At 39.6% G+C, this 18087-nt stretch overlaps 1 pseudogene across 1 annotated transcript; it reads right to left on the reverse strand.

Moving 5' to 3' along the window:
* Positions 1 to 1433: 1433 nt before the first annotated feature.
* Positions 1434 to 3080, reverse strand: LOC309825352 (T-complex protein 1 subunit zeta-like; annotated as a pseudogene). Its single transcript has one exon. The product of its transcript is annotated as a T-complex protein 1 subunit zeta-like (transcript).
* Positions 3081 to 18087: the final 15007 nt, after the last annotated feature.

Below are 18087 nucleotides of genomic sequence, written 5' to 3' on the forward strand. Positions count from 1 at the left end.
AACTGCAAAAAGATTTGTGTGGGGGAGGGGAGTGTGATGATAATTCATTATGTGAAAATGTTCATTCAAACAAATTGGATGCATGTTTTCTTCACAAAAATAATTTCATCTTAGAGCATAAAGAAATACAATCTAATTTTAAAAAAATCTAATTTTCACCTATATTTTCAGGATTCTGCTGGGGAGAGATAAGATAAAGAGGCATTCATCCTTGTAATTTTATTTTATTTTTTTCAACTTCATATTTATTGCACACTCACTATAGGCAACTGACAAGTCCTCAAAACACAAAGTGTAGCAACACACAACTTCACTTTCAAGGGCTTCAGATATACCTACTGTATTTTGTGGAAACATGTAGAAGAGAACAGTAACTTGGGTGAAAAAAAGAGGACACTAGACAGTTTGGGAGGGATATCAGCCTAAGCAAATGTTCCGAGGTGTGAAAATACGGTCTTGCCTGAAAATCTCCTGTCTCACCTAGTCCTTAGTCACCACGCCCTCACCATGTTTTTAACCTCTGCCTTTCCTATTTTTGCCACTTTAGACTTGCAGCTCTTTCAATTCCCTTGCCTCTAATTCCATCTTTCTACTCACTACAACTTAACATTTCTGGGAAGCATTTTACCAAAGCTATTTCATAAAGCATGAAAAGTCCAATTTGTCCAATAGTTTTTTTTTACTCAAAAGCAGTGGTCCCCAACGTTTTTGGCCCCAGGAACCGGTTTCGTGGAAGACAATTTTTCAAGAGGGGAGATGGTTCAAGCAGTAATGTGAGCGATGGGGGGAATGGGGATGGTTCGGCGGTAATGCAAGCCATGGGAAGCAGCAAATGAAGCTTCCCTTGCTTGCTCGCTGCTCACCTGCTGTGCAGCCTCCTTCCTAACAGGCTGCTGACCAGTACTGGTCTTCAGCCTGGGGGTTGGGAGAACCCCTGCTCAAAAGGATTTATACTAAAGCAGGAACGCTTTCCGAACCTTAAGTTACTTAAGTCTTATTTATAACTAGCATAAAAATTGAAAACTTAAATGCAATTTAAGTTGCAATTTAAGTGATAGGGAACTATTGGAGATAAATGCAATTTAAGTGATGGGGAACTATTGGAGATAAATTAAAATACATTCATTAGAAGAATTATTAAACCATTAAAATTTGTTTTTCAAGGAATATTTAATAACAAGGTAGATAACATATGCTTATCTAACATGTATTTTTATATCACTGAAGCTAAAATAAAATGTCCTTTTTATTGGGTAAGTTTGGCCTGCTGTATGTGTACACTGCAGTGCAATTTAAAAAATACTGTAATTATAATTTCAGAACTTCAGAATCTGAATAGGTGCCAGTGTTCTCTCCTTTTTTTATATGGGAAAAAAAATCCTTTGAAAATCTTTTGAAGCTTGGACAAAAATTCCATAGCTATATTCTTAGTATCACTCTGTAGAGTCTTCATGATTCAGATGATACAAGGGAAGAGCTTCAGTGCAACCTTTTAGAGAAGACATTCCAGCTGTCATGATCTCATCAACCAGGAGAATGTTGGTGGCGATCACAATGCAGGAATGAAGAAGCTGTTTCTTTATGCAATAGATATCCCATATGCCTACTTCTGTTGTTACCATTGGCTCACCTGTGTTCAAGTCCACACCCACAAGTTGACCTGGTTCTGAATGTTCTGCTTGAACTTTAACTAGAGTTTCCTGAAAGTCAAAACCAGAGTTCTGAGCAAGAACCTTGGGAATAATGAGCAATGCATCAGCAAATGCTTGAACTCCAAGTTGGGCCCTGCCCTTTACTCTGGGCTTGTATTTAATCAGGGCTTCTGCCATTGCCACTTCCACTGCACCAGCACCTGGAACTACACAGCAATCATCAATAGCATTTTTAACCGTCCTCAAGCCATCTCTTATTGCATCTTTGATTTGAGTAAGGGTGTGCTTTTTTGGTCCTTTGATCAACAATGTGACCGAGCAAGGATTGTTACATTTCTCAATAAAGGTGAACTTCTCTTCTCCCAATGTATATTCATAGACAAGTCCTGCATGTCCCAAACAATCAGGATTTAGGTCATCAAGAGAATTTAGGGCTACCCCACCACAAGCAAGAGTCAGCCTTTCCATATTTCTTCTTTTAGCTCTGCACAGAGTTACTATGCCTTCTTCTGCAAGAGCATTTAAGGAAAAGGTGTCAATTCCCTTTTGATTAAAAACAACAAATCCTTTATCAGCATCACCACAGAATTTCTTTTTCAGGTCTATTATTTTTTTAACTCTGTCTTCAATGAATTTTCTTTCAGCTTTCACTAATTTCTCTCTCTCCTCTGTACTCTTGTAAAAAAAAAAACCAGAATTCACTTGTTTTTTCATATTCTAATGACACGTTGCATGTGAGGATGTACGCATCTTCTGTTCTCTTTTTCGTATCAGGATGCCATGCCCCATGGTCCAAAACAAGACCTCTGATTAAGCTTCTATCGTTTTCAGATTTAGGTTTCATCTCCATGATCTCAACCATGAAGAGGTCAATAGGTTCATCTTGTTTTTTAAGGGCTAAAATGGAGTCCACTACAGCCTCTGTTAAGACGTCAGTAAGTTCAGCATGAACTTTAGTACATAGAGGTGTTCTGGCCACGTCTGTTGTGTTTCCCTGTCCATCCCTTTGCTTACTTTGACTTGTTCCAAAAACTGAAGTGCCTTTTCCTTTGCACCTTCAAATCCTTCTGTAATTATTCTGGGACAAAGACCTTCAGAAATGTAGTGATCTGCCTGCTTCAGGAGCTCTCCCATGATTAGGACATTGGAAGTGGTACCATCACCAGTTATGTCATTCCGGGCTGTTGCTAATTTGGCTGTTAAGAAGGTTGTTGCGTGTTGAATTTGCATTTCATGAAGCAGCACATTTCCATCTTTAGTGAGCTTGATGTCTCCAGCACCAGAAACAAGCATCTTCATGGTGCCCTTAGGCCCCAAGTTGGTCCTCAGCACATCCTGCAGCCCCCGGGCCACGCTGATGTTGACCGCCAATACCGCCTAGGCTCAGGCCACCTCGGCCTTGGGGTTCAGGGTCTTCACGGCCACCATAGCTGACCCAGCAGAAGAAAATGAGGGAACCGGAAAGCCCAGAGCCAGTTCGGCATGGCCTGCCATCCTTGTAATTTTACACTCTCTTTTTTTGTTTGTTTGTTTCAGTCTCCTACTTTCATGAGACAGAGTTCCTCTCACACAGAGACCTGACTCTAGGAACCCGGGGCTGGCATGGCAGAAGCCTATACTTCACTTCGTGGAATTGTGGGCTTTTTATTAGAGCAATGTTCTTAACTTGGGAACCATTACTTTAGGAGCTTCATTGTTCTCAGGTCAAGAGAACATGCTTAAAAATGCTTGAGGACTCAAAGAGATTTTGTTTATCTGGGTTAGAGCAAAACTGAACAAGTGTTATTTTATTAAAGGTAGCTGCCATGTGCGATTTAAACCATTATTGATGAACTTTTAAAATTCTATTACGTGAAAATAGATTGTTTTATCTCACTAACTTTGGATCGGTCTTTTACCCACACATAATTTTATATCATCATGCATTGGTCATTTGAAAATATTGGCTACTGAGTTATGCAGATCTTCCAAATGTTGACACATTTTATAATACAAGCTATTTTAAAAATACTATTTGTTAGTACCACCTTTGAGCTCAGAAAATTCTTCAGGTATTGGGAAGCTATTAGGCTCACAGCGGCCTATATAAATCTTCTAAAATTTTCATTTTTGCTTGAAAACTCAAATTTTACCTTTGGTGACAAATACTTTCAGTTTTTATTCCTCGAAACAATAAGCTCCCTTTGTTCATTTGTGAGAAAATGTCTGGCAAATACCTAAACTATGGTCTGAATACTAGTTTGGTGGTCAGTCATTCCTTCAAGTAAAGATAAAAGTTTTAATAAAAAAGAAGCGACTAGTTCAGCTCACAGCTCAAACACTCATGCCTTTTCTCAGTGCAACTGTTGTACTGTACTTCAGTATGTAGCAGAAGTGCTGTATGTGTACTTCCTGTTTCACACACAGAATGTGACTCAGGTTTGAGATCTAAAAAAAATTAATTACTTTTATTGCTTCCTCAAGGACTTTAAGTGAAACTGTCATGTTTAAACGGCAAGTGCATAGCAGTGAAGAATAAAATGACTAATAAAGAATACAATGAATACAATGACAGCTTGGTGCCACTACCTTGATTCATCCTAAGATGCCAATGGTTTTATCCATCATTACTTTTGTGTCAACAGTGCACCTGTTGACACAGAGAAAATAGTAAATAATCTCTGAGTGTATTTACGAAAATAGGTTTACCTCTTGTATGTCCTATAAAGTCTTGGGGACCTCCAAGCATACACAGACCACAATTTGAGATCTTCTGCTCTAGAACACCAATGGGTAGATGCAAGTGTATATGTATATAGACATTGTATATATAGGTTTGTATATTTACCTTCGGGCAATGTTCAAAGTCTTCATCACATTGTTAGAGGATGTCATGTGACCTAGCTGTTTTTCAAATGAAGAAATACAGCTTAAAAAGATTGCCATTTGGCCAAAGTCGCACAGATTTGTGTGTGTGACATGGTAGATTCAGGACACCATTTTATTTATTTTTGCCTCTGAAGTCCATATTCTCAACCTCTATGCTAACCATAGCATCAGGCATTTTGAGAAATGGTACAGGAGTACAAGAATGGTAAAATGCAGTAGGTGGCCCCAAGAAGTTTACAATCCATAAAGGAAGATGAGGCAGATAAATAAATTTAAAACACAAATAGCATAAAAATGGTAGATAACATTAATCTAAAGTATTGGGAGGCTTCGGAAAAGGCAGTCCCATCAAATTTTCGAGACCAAGAATGACTTGGTGATCTTGAAAGGAAGATGGCATTTGGGATGATCTGATGGATGGTAGGGTTTTACAGAGTAGAGGAGATTGTTATAGATAGAAGCAATGGCATAAACAAAGGCAGGAAGCCAGGAAATTGAGGGCTGTGTGTGGGAAACCATGAGTAATCTAGTTCAGCTGGAGTGTCTGGGAATCATATACAAATGAACTTAGTAAAATGTGTTGGAATCAGAGGGCCATATGCCAAACTAAAGTTATATAAGATTCATGTTTCCATGGAGCCATTGAGAGATTTTTGAATAGAGTTTGGTTATAACTGGGCTCTTGTTTTGGTACATTCTTGGGACACTATTACTCACTGAGTAGTAATTATTTAATACCAGAACACTTTAAATTGAAAAAGTTTATGAAGAATGATTTATTATTGTTGTTAAGAAAGAATGATCAAAAGAATAATTTCCTTTATCTGGTAAAAAAAACAAAAAAAGATGAATGAACTGTCTTTAGAGTGTAGGTTTCTATTGATGCTTGAAAAACATATTCACTTGCATAGTCATTTCCTGCTTATCACTGGATCAATACAATGGAACAATTATTAGTATTTCTCAGAATGGTTTCTATTCTTATTGTTCGGTCCATACTAAAGATGTGACATGACAAATGTAAGAGGAGCATCAACTAAGGCTTCTCTTCAGTCTGCTCACTCCAATTTGAACTATTAAAACCTGTTTAAATTATCTTGGAAAGAGTAAATGAAGCCTCAGTATAAACCATAACACAGAAGATAATGAGTTAATGAAAGCAGGAGTCCCACATTCCTGTTCTGAAGAAAGACCTTCTCTAACTACAGGACTTCCTGGGCTCCTACTGCCAAATGCCGGTTGCTCCATACCTGTATTCTGAGATTGTTTGCTTGCCTCTGAGGGCCTCACAGAGCCATTAGTTGCCCATCAAATGTCTTGTACTTCAGATGAGTGAGGCTTATGAATATGCAGCTCTCCCATAAACCCCAGTCTGTAAAGATTCACATAAATTTCATCTTTCATCTGGAAACCAGTATTCCACTGGCTGAGTACTGTTGCTACCACTACCGGTACTAGTACCACTGCTACATTGCTGGTGGCTAAGTATTGAGTACTAAGTACTAAGCTTGTGCTAAATGCTTTATATGCAATCATCTGAGATTGGTTTATTTCCTTGATTTTTTACACAAGAAAACTGAAGCTTAAGAGTTAAAAGTGTTTTCCCAAATGTACACAGCTAGTCAAGGGACAGTCTGTCTACAAAGATCCATGTCGTGGCCCTCGTCCCTCACCTAGCTAATGCCTACTTATCCACAAGCCTCCATTTAAATGCTATTGCCTCAGAAGACTTGTCTGACCCACTAGACTTAACTAAATTATCTTTCTATAAATTTATGTATCTCCCTTACTTAACTTTTTAAATACCACTTTCATATTATATCAATACTTACTTGTTTAATATCTGTCTTTACTGCCAAACTCAAAATTCCTTTAAGGGTACAGACAGTATCTTTCTAGCTCACTTCAGTATCCCTTTGATTGAAATGATGAATTGACTTACCCTAAATTATTTACAGTACTCGTGCTGTTGGAATGCTCCTGTCGAAAGGATGATGCTAGCTGGAAAGATATCACATTTCAGATACTATTACCATTAATGCCTCAAGAGCCTTTTATCTTATCTCTTAGACCAAGAAAGATGGCATTACAGGGCAGGTAGGTTTTGGTGAGGCAGAAGAGGAAGTAACTGCTCAAGAGCACTGGAATTGGTTGGGCACCTGACCTGGGGACCCTAAGCAATGGGAATTCATAATGAAAGTCCTGGGCATCTACGGTCGGAGACCCCAAAACAAAACTGGAAAAATAGAGATAAGATAGCAACACATGTGTTTTTTCAGCTGTATCTACCTTCCCCCAAAACTTTGGTCATCCTTCTCTCACAAGAGTGGCTCTGGGTATGGTTCTTAGCATAAGTAAGGCTAAGCTTGGAATAACCAGTGGGCAGAGGAGAAATTTGAAGATGGTCTACTTGGAACACCTTTTCCTCAGTGGTTAGCAAGGTGCCTTTGATCAGTGTATATCTGTTGACAGAGTGATTGAAACGTCCTGAGACCCACTGATTGGCAAAAGGTTTCCGTCTCCTTTCATGGATATTATTACTTAATTTGGTTTCTTTAGATTTAGTAAACTCTTGTGAGTTTATGTCTTTTAGAAATTAGTGTATGCAACTGAAGTCATAAAATAATACTCACTGTTAATGTGTAAAAGGCAAACTGATTAAACTCTTTTTTAAAAGTGCTGGTTGACACATGCAAAATTGATTTCATGACCTACTAATGGATTGCAAAACTCTTCCTTGTAAATTTATTTTTAAATACATACCACACCCATACAGACATACATTTCTGCATATACTGGGTCAGTATGTACAAGGGTTACATGTCTTCCCATCCCAGGCAGAATAGTTTGAAAGCTACTGTTCTAAATCAATGCTGAATTCTCTTTCCCAGTCCTTGCTTGGAAACATCTTGTATACCCTGTGCTGCAAACCATCTCAGTCAGGTCCCCAAGCCCATTTGTAACCTGGAGGCAGATCTTCCTTTTGTGGAAATTGCAGGATTTCTGCACATATTGTTGATGGGGAGGTCTGTCTCGCTCAGAGGCATCCAGAAGATCAACAGATATTTCCTTTTCTGGAAAAATACTCCAGGGCGTGGAGAGGCAGGGGATGAGTTTTTTTAACTGACTTGGATGGCAACTCTTTCTTCCTCCCTTCCTTTTTTTGTTTTTTTTGACAAATTTATTATTTATTTATTTATTTTTGGCTGCACTGTGTCTTTGTTGCTGCACACAGGCTTTCTCTAGTTGTGGTGAGCGAGGGCTGCTCTTTGGTGTGGTGCATGGGCTTCTCATTGCAGTGGCTTCTCTTGTTATGGATCACGGGCTCTAGGGTGCACAGGATTTGGTAGTTGTGGCACGTGGTCTCAGTAGTTGTGGCTTGTGGGCTCTAGAGCGCAGGCTTAGTAGTTGTGGTGCAAGGGCTTAGTTGCTCCGCGGCATGTGGGATCTTCCTGGACCAGGGATTGAACCCATGTCTCCTGCATTGGCAGGCAGATTCTTTTTTTTTAAATAAATTTATTTATTTTATTTATTTATTTTTGGCTGCATTAGGTCTTTGTTGCTGTGCATGTTTCTCTAGCTGTGGCAAGCAGGGCCTACTCTTCAATGTGGTGCATGGGCTTCTCATTGCGGTGGCTTATCTTGTTGCGGAGCATGGGCTCTAAGGCTCATGGGCTTCAGTAGCTGTGGCACATGGGCTCAGTAGTTGTGGCTTGTGGGCTCTGGAGCACAGGCTCAGTAGTTGTGGCCCATGGGCTTTGTTGCTCTGTGGCATGTGGGATCTTCCCGGACAAGGGCTTGAACCTGTGTCCCCTGCATTGGCAGGTGGATTCGTAACCACTGTGCCACCAGGGAAGTTCATCCCCCATTCCTTTTTGAGCATGGCTCATAAATGTCATTGTCCTAGTATTTCTCAAGTACCATGGGGCAGAACTTAATACAATTCTATTTTATTAGCCAGTTTCCCCTTTTCTTGTTAATTATACTTTAAAAATGACTATGTGCAAGAGTATCTTTCCCAGGTGGGCTGAAAGGGGAAAAGAGGTTGTTTCATCATTTAGTTCAGGACTGTCAATATCTTCTAAGGTCAGTTACACCAGAGAAAAGGAAGATGCAAAAAATGGAGATTGTGCAAGTTGTTACAAAAACACAATTTAGGGAGTGCCAAGATTATAAGGTTAGTGGGGCTAGTTCACTGGGAAATTGATTAGTACAGCATCCCCCAAACTGCTTCTACCAGAATTTAAGACCTATTTATTTTTGTAGGGCCACATTTCAAACCCCAGACTGTGAACAAACATTTTTCTTAGGTTTTTTTTTTTTTTTTTTTTAAGCTCAGTCATCTGAATTTTAATGCTAACCTTTTCCCTTATGAACATGGTTGGCATTTGGCTTGATTATTTTTCTGGTTCTAATATTTAATGGTATTTTAAGTCACAAGTTTTTTGCATGCTACGTCCAAAGCATAAAGAAATACAGTGAGGAATTTGAACATGAACGTGACATCAAGGACCATCCAAAGAAGATAAATATTGTACCTATTTAAAAGAATTGTGGCTGGACATTATAGTTACCCAAGAAGTTTTTGCAAAACACAGAGAGACAGGTTCTCTCTTGGACCAATTAAATGTGAATTTCTGTAGGTGGAGCTCAGGCATTATTATTTCTTAAAAACTTCCCAGGTGATTCTAATATCTCACTGAGGTTGTGATCCACTGAGGTAGATTGAGAAGTACCATGAAAAAAAGAATAGAAAGGGCATAGAGTCTGGACATAGTCCCAAGATGGTGGAGTAGAAAGACCCTGAGCACACCTCCCCTCATGGGCACACCAAAATAATAAATATTTACAGAACAACTATCAAGGAAAAAGACTGGAACCTACCAGAAAAGATCTCATACAACTAAAGATATAAAGAAGGAACCACAACGAGACAGGTAGGAGGAGTGGAATCGTGGTATAGTCAAGACCCATACTCCTAGGTGGGCAACCCACAGATGGGAGAATAATTACAACTGCAGAGGTTCTCCCCAAGGAATAAGAGATCGGAGTCTCACATTGGCTCCCCAGCCCAGGGCATCGTGTGCTGGGAAGATGAGCTCCCAGAAAGTTTGGCTTCGAAGGCCAGTGGGGCTTACTTTCAGGAGACCTAAAGGGCTGTGGGAAATAGAGACTCCACTCTTGACACACACAAAATCTCCCATGCTTAGGGACTTAGGGCAGAATCAATAATTTGAAAGAATCCTGGGTCAGACCTACCTGCTGATCTTGGAGAATGTCCTGGGAGACAACTGGAGCCCACTCTGGAGACAGACACTACGGCAACCATTTTGGGGAGCTTGTCTTATCACATGGACACTGGTGCTGGCACGTGCCATTTTGGAATCCTCCCTCTAGCTATTAGCCTCAGGACCCAATCCCAATCCCGCCCACTAGCCTGTAGGCACCAGTATGGAAGCTTCAGGCCAAGCAACTAACTGGGCAGGGATACAGCTCCACCTACCTGCCTTAAGACCTCCTAAGGCAGGCCACAGCCACCCCTGAACGTGGCCTTGCCCACCAGAAGGCTGAGGACCCAACCACACACACCAGTGTGAAAGCACTATATCCAGGCCCCTGCAGCCAGAGACACCAGGACCCAGGTCTACCCGCCAGTGGGAAGGCACAAGCCCCAGAATCTCCTGGGCCCTGGCCCTGCCCACAAGCTAGCCTGCACTAGCCTCAGGATGAGCCTCACCTATGAGCAGACAGATAGCAGCCCCAGGACAACCACAGCTCTGCAGCCAGCTGTGTCAGGAACAGGCCCTACTCACCAGTGGTCCGACACCATCTCTGGGAGCCCTGGTCCCTGCAGCCAGACCCCAGGTTCCAGCCTTGACCACCAATGGGCTGGCACAAGCCTGGGGCCCCTCAGGGTTCCATAGCCAGCTGCCTCATGACCTGCCCCACCAACCAGAGGCTGGCAACCAACCAATACCAGGGACCAGCCACACCTACCAGATCACCCACATAGCCTGCCACAACAGGAAGACCCACACAGCCCTCATAGGAGGAACCGTAGAGCATATAGCTCTGGTGACCAGAGAGAAGTGTGCTGCTGGAATGCATATGATGTCTCCTACAAAGGACCATTTCTTCAAGGTCAGGAAACATAACCAACCTACCAGATAAACAGAAATAAAAACAGCAAGTCAAGAAAAATGAAGGGACAGAGAAACATGTTCCAAATGATGTTGCAAAGGAAGGAACCAGATAAAACCACAAAAGAAGAACTAAGTGAAAGTGGAGAAAGAGTTCAAGGTAATGATCTTAAAGATGATCAAAGAAATCAGGAGAAGAATAGATGAACAAAACAAGAAGTTAGAAGTTTTTAACAAAGAGTCAGAAAATATAAAGAACAACCAAAAAGAGATTAAGAATACAATGAGTGAAATGAAAAATACACTAGAAGAAATCAACAACAGACTAAATGATGCAGAGGAACAGAGCAGCAAGCTGGAAGACAGAGTAGTGGAAATCACTGAAGCTGGACAGAAAAAAAGAACTTTAAAAATGAGGACAGTTTAAAAGACTTCTAGGACAACATTGAGCATACTAACATTTGTATTATAGGGTTCTGTGAAGGAGAAGAGAAAAAGAGGCAGAGAACATATTTGAAGACATAATAGCTGAAAACTTCTCTAACCTGGGAAAGCAAACAGACATCCATGTCTGGGAAGCACAGAGAGTCCCAAACAGGATCAATGAAAGAGGACCACAGCAAAACACGTTGTAATTAAAATGGCAAAAATTAAAGATAAAGAGAAAATATTAGAAGCAGCAAGGGAAAAGTAGTAAGTTATATACAAGGGAATGCCCATAAGGCTATCAGCTGACTTTTCAATGAAATTCTGCAGGCCAGAAAGGAGTGGCATGATATATTTAAAGTGATGAAAGGGAGGGACTTTCCTGGTGGTGCAGTGGTTAAGAATCCACCTGCCAATGCAGGGAACACAGGTTCGAGCCCTAGTCTGGGAAGATCCCACATGCTGTGGAGCAGCTAAGCCTGTGTGTCACAACTACTGAGCCTGTGCTCTAGAGCTTGTGAGCCACAACTACTGAGCCTGTGTGCCACAACTACTGAAGCCCGTGCACCTAGAGTCCGTGCTCCACAACAAGAAGCCCGCACACCACAATGAAGAGTAGCCACTGCTAACTGCAACTAGAGAAAGCCCACACACAGCAATAAAGAACCAATGCAGCCAAAAAAAAAAAAAAAAAAAGTGATGAAAGGGAAAAGCCTACAACCAAGAATACTCTACCTGGCAAGGCTGTCTTTCAGTTTTGATGGAGAGATCAAAACTTTTACAGACAAGAAAAAGCTAAGAGTTCAGCACCACCAAACCAGCTTTACAAGAAATGTTAAGGCAACTTCTTTTAGCAAACCAAAACAAAAAACAAAACAAGGCACAAGTAGAGACACTAGACATTAACACTAACCCTAAAACATTAGCAATGAACTATCAAAAGAGAAATTGAGGAAACAAGCCCATTTACAATTGCATCAAAAAGAAAAAGTACCTAGGCATAAATCTACCTAAGGGGGTAAAACTGTAAGACCTGATGAAAATAATTGAAGATGACAAAAAGAGATGGAAGGATATACTATGTTCATGGATTGGAAGAATTAATATTGTTAAAATAACCATACAACCCAATGCAATTTACAGATTCAGTGCAATCCCTACCAAAATGCCAAGGGCGTTTTCCACAGAACTAGAAAAACTAATTTTTAAGTTTGCATGGAAACACAAAAGACCCTGAATAGCCAAGACAATCTTGGTAAAGAAGAACAGAACTGACTGTAGACTGTATTACAATGCTATAATAATCAAAGCAGTATGGTACTGGCATAAAAACAGACACATAGATCAATGGAAGAGAATAGAGAGCTCAGAAATAAACCCACACACTTATGGTCAATTAATCAGCAACAGAATAGGCAAGACTACACAGTGGAGAAAAGACAATCTCTTCAACAAGTGGTGCTAGGAAAACTGTACAGCTACTTGTAAAAGAATGAAATTAGAATATTTTCTCACACCATATACAAAAATAAACTCAAAATGGATTAAAAACCTAAATGTAAATAAGACTGGAAACTATAAAACTCCTAGAAAGAACATAGGCAGAACACTTTGACATTAATTGCATCAATATTTTTTAGATCTGTCTCCTAAGGCAAAGGAAACAAAAGCAAAAATAAACACATGGGATCTAATTGAAGTTAAAAGCTTTTGCACAGCAAAGGAAACCATTGACAATGAAAAGACAGCCTAGTGAATGAGAAAAAATATTTGCAAAAAATATAACCAATAAGGGTTAATATCCAAAATATATATACAGCTCAATATCAAAATAACAAAAAATTCGATTTAAAAATGGGCAGAAGAACTGAAGATTTTCCCAAAGAAGACATACAGATGGGCAACAGGCACATGAAAAATGCTCAACATAGTTAATCACCAGAGAAATGCAAATCAAAACCATAATGAGATATAACCTTATACCCATCAGAATGGCTATCATCACAAATAACAAATATTGGCTAGGATGTGGAGAAAAGGGAACCCTAATACACCATTGGTGGGAATTTAAATTGGTGTGTGAAACAGTATGGAGGTTCCTCAAAGAACTAATGATAGAACTACCATATAATCCAGCAATTCCACTCCTGGGTATATATTCAAAGAAGACAATAACACCAATTTGAAAAGATACATGCACCCCACTGTTCATAGCAGCATTATTTACAGTAGCTGAGATATGGAAGCAACCTAAGTATTCATCAACAAATGAATGGATAAAGAAGATGTGATACACACACACACACACACACACACACACAAACACACACAATAGAATAGTACTCAGCCATAAAAAAGAATGAAAATTTGCCATTTGCAATGACATAGACGGACCTCAATGTTATTACGTTTAGTGAAATAAGTCAGACAGAGTAAGACAAATACTGTATGCTATCACTTATATATGGAATCTAAAAAATAAAACAAACTAGTGAGCATAGCATAAAAGAAACAGACTCACAGATATATAGAACAAATTAGTGTTTACCAGTAAGGAGAGGGAAGAGTGGAGGGGCAAGATAGGGGTAGAGGATTAAGAGATCCAAATTACTATGTATAAAATAAATAATTTATAGGGATTTATTGTACAACACAGAGAATATAGTCAATATTTTATAATAACTATAAATGGAGTATAATCTATAAAACTTTTGAATCACTATGTTGTACATCTGAAACTAATATAATAATGTAAATCAACGATACCTCAATAAAAAAAGGGAAATAATGGAAAGATCATAGAGTCCAAGAATACAATAAGGGCCTTCAAGATCTAGTTCTAGCCCTCACTAAGCTTAGTGATCCTGGGGATTTTACTTGAAATTAATTAACAGCAATTTTCTCACCTGTAAAATCTACATGTAAGTATACTTCATAGAGTATAATGAAGATTAAATTAAGCAGTAAGTCTGAAAATGCATTAAAAAATCTAATTGAGCTCTATATATACTATCATTGCAATATTATTTTTAAAAGATTCTGTGGTGTTCTGTAGTTGAGAGAAAAGGGTAAGCAAAGGACCAAGGAAAGGTAGACATAGCTGGTAAATGTGTATTGCTGTCTCACCATTTTCTGTGTTCTGTTTTGTGTTTTCTGACCCTGGATTCTCAGCTACATCACTAAGAATCTCCATGGATATGATATTTGGAGTCAAACAGTTTGAGTTTTATCTTAAAGCCAATGAGAACTCATATAAATGATTTCAAGATAGTTACATAGTCAGATTTATATGCTAGAAACATCATTCTGGAAGCATCATGTAGGCTGAAGGATGAAGATATGAGACATGACCGGAGGCAAAGACTAGTGAGGAAATTGCAGTAGTTATCCAGGCAAGTTTGTATTGACAAGTTATTAAGGTGACGGAATTAACAGGATGAGGAGAGTCACTGGATGCTTTTGGCTGGGGTGACTATATTGATGGTTGTGTCATTTATCCAGGTAAGGAATAAGGACGATGAATATGTTTGGTTTGCTGGTGGTTGGGGATCAAGGGAATGAACAAATAAAATTAGTTCTGAATGAGATTGATTTGGAGATGCCAAGTGGTAATTACCAGGCGGTAAGTGAATTTATAGTTCTGGTGCCTGGAGCAGAATTTTAGGCTGAAGTATAGGTTTGGAAATCATTGGCAAAAAGGATATGGAGATGGATGAATTCACCTAGAGGGAGCATGAAGAGAAGAGGGCAGAGAACATAACCATTGATAAGAAAGATGGAAAGATAGAGGCCTTCAAGGGAGAAATAGAAATGGTGTGAGGGGTAGGAGGAAAGCCCTAATAGAGCAGTTATCACCTAAAACAAGGGAGAGGAGAGTTTCAATAAGGATAGAGTAGCAAACAGTTTCAAATTCTGCGAAGACATCAATTGACACAAGGACTGAAACCTCCCATTGGATTTAGCAACTGTAAGGCTAGCGGAAACCATGGTAATAGCACGTTTAGTGTAGTGAGGGAAGTAGAAACCATATTACAATGAGTTGGAAAGTGAATGCAAGACAAGGAGGTAGAGACAAATGAATACAAACTACCTTTCCCAGAATACTGACTCTGTAAGGAAGAAGCTAAATGACTACTAGAGGGAACATTAGGTCAGGAGAAGTTTCACTTTATAGAAGAGAAATGCACTTGATTATAAGACAGAAGATCAGGTGAATAATAAACAGTGAAAGGCTGAAGATATAGGATAAAGAGGGCATAATGAGACAGTTAAGAAATTGGAAGATATGGGATGCAGAGGAAGATGGAGGGATAGATGCTGGACAGGAAGAAGTCACTCCTCTTTTTGGAACTATAGGGGAAGAATAGGTAAGAAGTAAGGATGGGGGTAAAGTCCCTGTCCAATGCCTCTATTTTTTTTTTTTCCAGTACGCGGGCCCCTCACCGCTGTGGCCTCTCCCGTTGTGCAGCACAGGCTCCGGACGCGCAGGCTCAGCGGCCATGGCCCACGGGCCCAGCCGCTCCGCGGCACGTGGGATCCTCCCGGACCGGGGCACGAACCCGCATCCCCTGCATCAGCAGGCGGACCCCCAACCACTGCGCCACCAGGGAAGCCCCAATGCCTCTATTTTTTATTGAAGCAGGAGGTGAAGTCTTCTGCTGTAAGACAGGAATTGTGAAGGGTGTGTAAGAAGAGTCAAGAAAGAGTTGAAATATTAGCATTAGAGAATAAAGATTAGTAGAGACTGGGGACATGAAGGATTTCTGGGCAGAACTGCAAGTCCAGATGATGGTTAAGACTGTTTTGGCTGGTTTTAAATTGAATAACACTAGTCTCTAATGTGAGATCGGTTTTGAAGAGAGGGTAAGTTAGGCTCACTCATGGGATGTTCTAAACGCTAGGCTAAGGCTAAATTATTGGGTAGTTATTAATGAGGGTTTGATAAGACTTTTCACTAGGGAGGGGTGTGATCAGAGTCATGCAGCTTTCAGGAGGCTATATTGGGGGAATGGTGAATTAGGGCCAAGAAGGGACCAAATGTAAGGGACTATTTACATAATTGAGCAAGAAATAATTTCACCAGTATCAGAAAAGTGGAAACAAAAAAAGAACAGGAGCAGACACAAACTGTTTTTAAATAGTGATGTCTACAAGCTTCAATCATTGACTTAATGAAGGTAAGAGAAAAGAAAACGTTGGTGGTGAATCCAAGGTTTCATGTATAGATGATTGGGAGAATGGCATGGACCTTCAAAAAAAGCAGGAGAAGTTGGGGAGAGGTAATGGTGGGTTTGGTGTTGGGTATGTCCAATTTGAGATGCAGCCATGGCAATCAATGGTAGATAAACAGAAATCTGGAAATGCAGAAGAAGTGTGACATGACCATCACAATTTGGGGATCATTGACCTAAAGTGGTTGTTGAAGCTATGAGAAGGGCTGATGTCAAGTGTGAGATTTAGATAAAGAGTGCACATAGAAATGGTTACATTTTATGGGAGGAGAGTTGGGCAGAAGAGGAATAGGTAAACGATTAAGGGAAGAAGATGTTACGGGAAAAGTATAGAGAATTGGAAGCTAAGAAGGAAAGAGTATCAAGTTACTAATAACAAATCAAGAGACCAAATGTTCGAGGTCTAATAGCATAAAGGGTGAAGAAACTCAGTGGGTTCTGATAATTAGAAATTCAACAGACCTAAAAAGAGAATGATTTCATTAGAATGGTGGAGCCTAAAGCCAGGTCATGAGGATTTAAATGGCTTATGGATAGTAAGAAAGTAGAGGCAGGAGCTAACCTTTGAAAAGTTTTTCAGTGAAAAGATGGATAGTTATGGTGAGTAGCTTAAAGAAGTAATGAGATGCCATACCTGAACATTTTTAAGGGGAAAAAGTAATAAGACAAAAGTGATTGGACACAGAAGGCTACTGAAGGGTGGGAGAGCAAATTTGTTGAGATATCTATTGGGTACACTGGAGTGTAGGAACAAGTAGGAGAAGCTGAGATTAAGAACATACAGAAGTGAAGGATGACAAAGTGTCAAGAGCACAGGAGTATTTAACTATGTAAAAGTAAAAGAAAGGAGGTCATCTCCAGCAGTCCCCACCCTTTTTCGGCACCAGGGACCAGTTTCATGGAAGACAATTTTTCCACGGGGGGACTGGGGGGATGATTCAGGAGGTAATGCAAGCAATAAGGGGCATGGGGAACGGCAGATGAAGCTTTGCTCGCTTGCCCGCTGCTCACCTCCTGCTGTGTGGCCTGGTTCCTAACAGGCCGCGGACCGGTTGGGGACCCCTGATCAATACTATATGTTATTGAAATTAAAATGTACAGTTTTAACATTTGCCTGTTTCTGAAATTGGAATATGTATAGTTTACAATCAATGTCAAAAGAAATTTGCTAATCCCAAGGAGGAAAAGTTAGCTTTAATACTGTTGCCATTTTTCTGTTATGTGAAAATTTACCTATGTGTAGAAATTATCTGTCTCTTCTATTGTCTTTTTAATTATTTGCATTGGTAACTCCATATGAAGTTGAATTAAATTTGAATTCCCAGCAATGACTGTAAAGGTCTTTTAAAAGGTTATACTTTTTTGTGGTGTCTGAATGAATAGCATAAATAGAAGAGTCTCTAACATATAGCAGGCGGTAGAAATTGCCAGATCTCTCAGAATACATCAAAGTATTTTGAAATCTGGGAGAAATTAATGTGAACAACTCATAAATTTGAAGAAATATTACTTAGTGTCTAACATCAATTGGTCAATGGCGTCTAGCTGTTGCTCAAGAGGATATTTTAAACTTCTAGAAATATAAAATTCAGTTAAGAAAATATAACTACAAGTTTAATGAAACAGAAAATGCATATATAACATCTCTATCATTCCATATGTTTTAAAATCATATCATTCTTAAAGATTCTACTGAGGTTAAGATAGCACAATTTTGAAAAGAAACCCATCACCATGGTGAAGTACATACCTGTGGATAGTCATAATTAA

The sequence above is a fragment of the Grampus griseus genome (assembly GCF_964374135.1).
Source record: "Grampus griseus genome assembly, chromosome: 7".
Classification (NCBI taxonomy): Eukaryota; Metazoa; Chordata; class Mammalia; order Artiodactyla; family Delphinidae; genus Grampus; species Grampus griseus.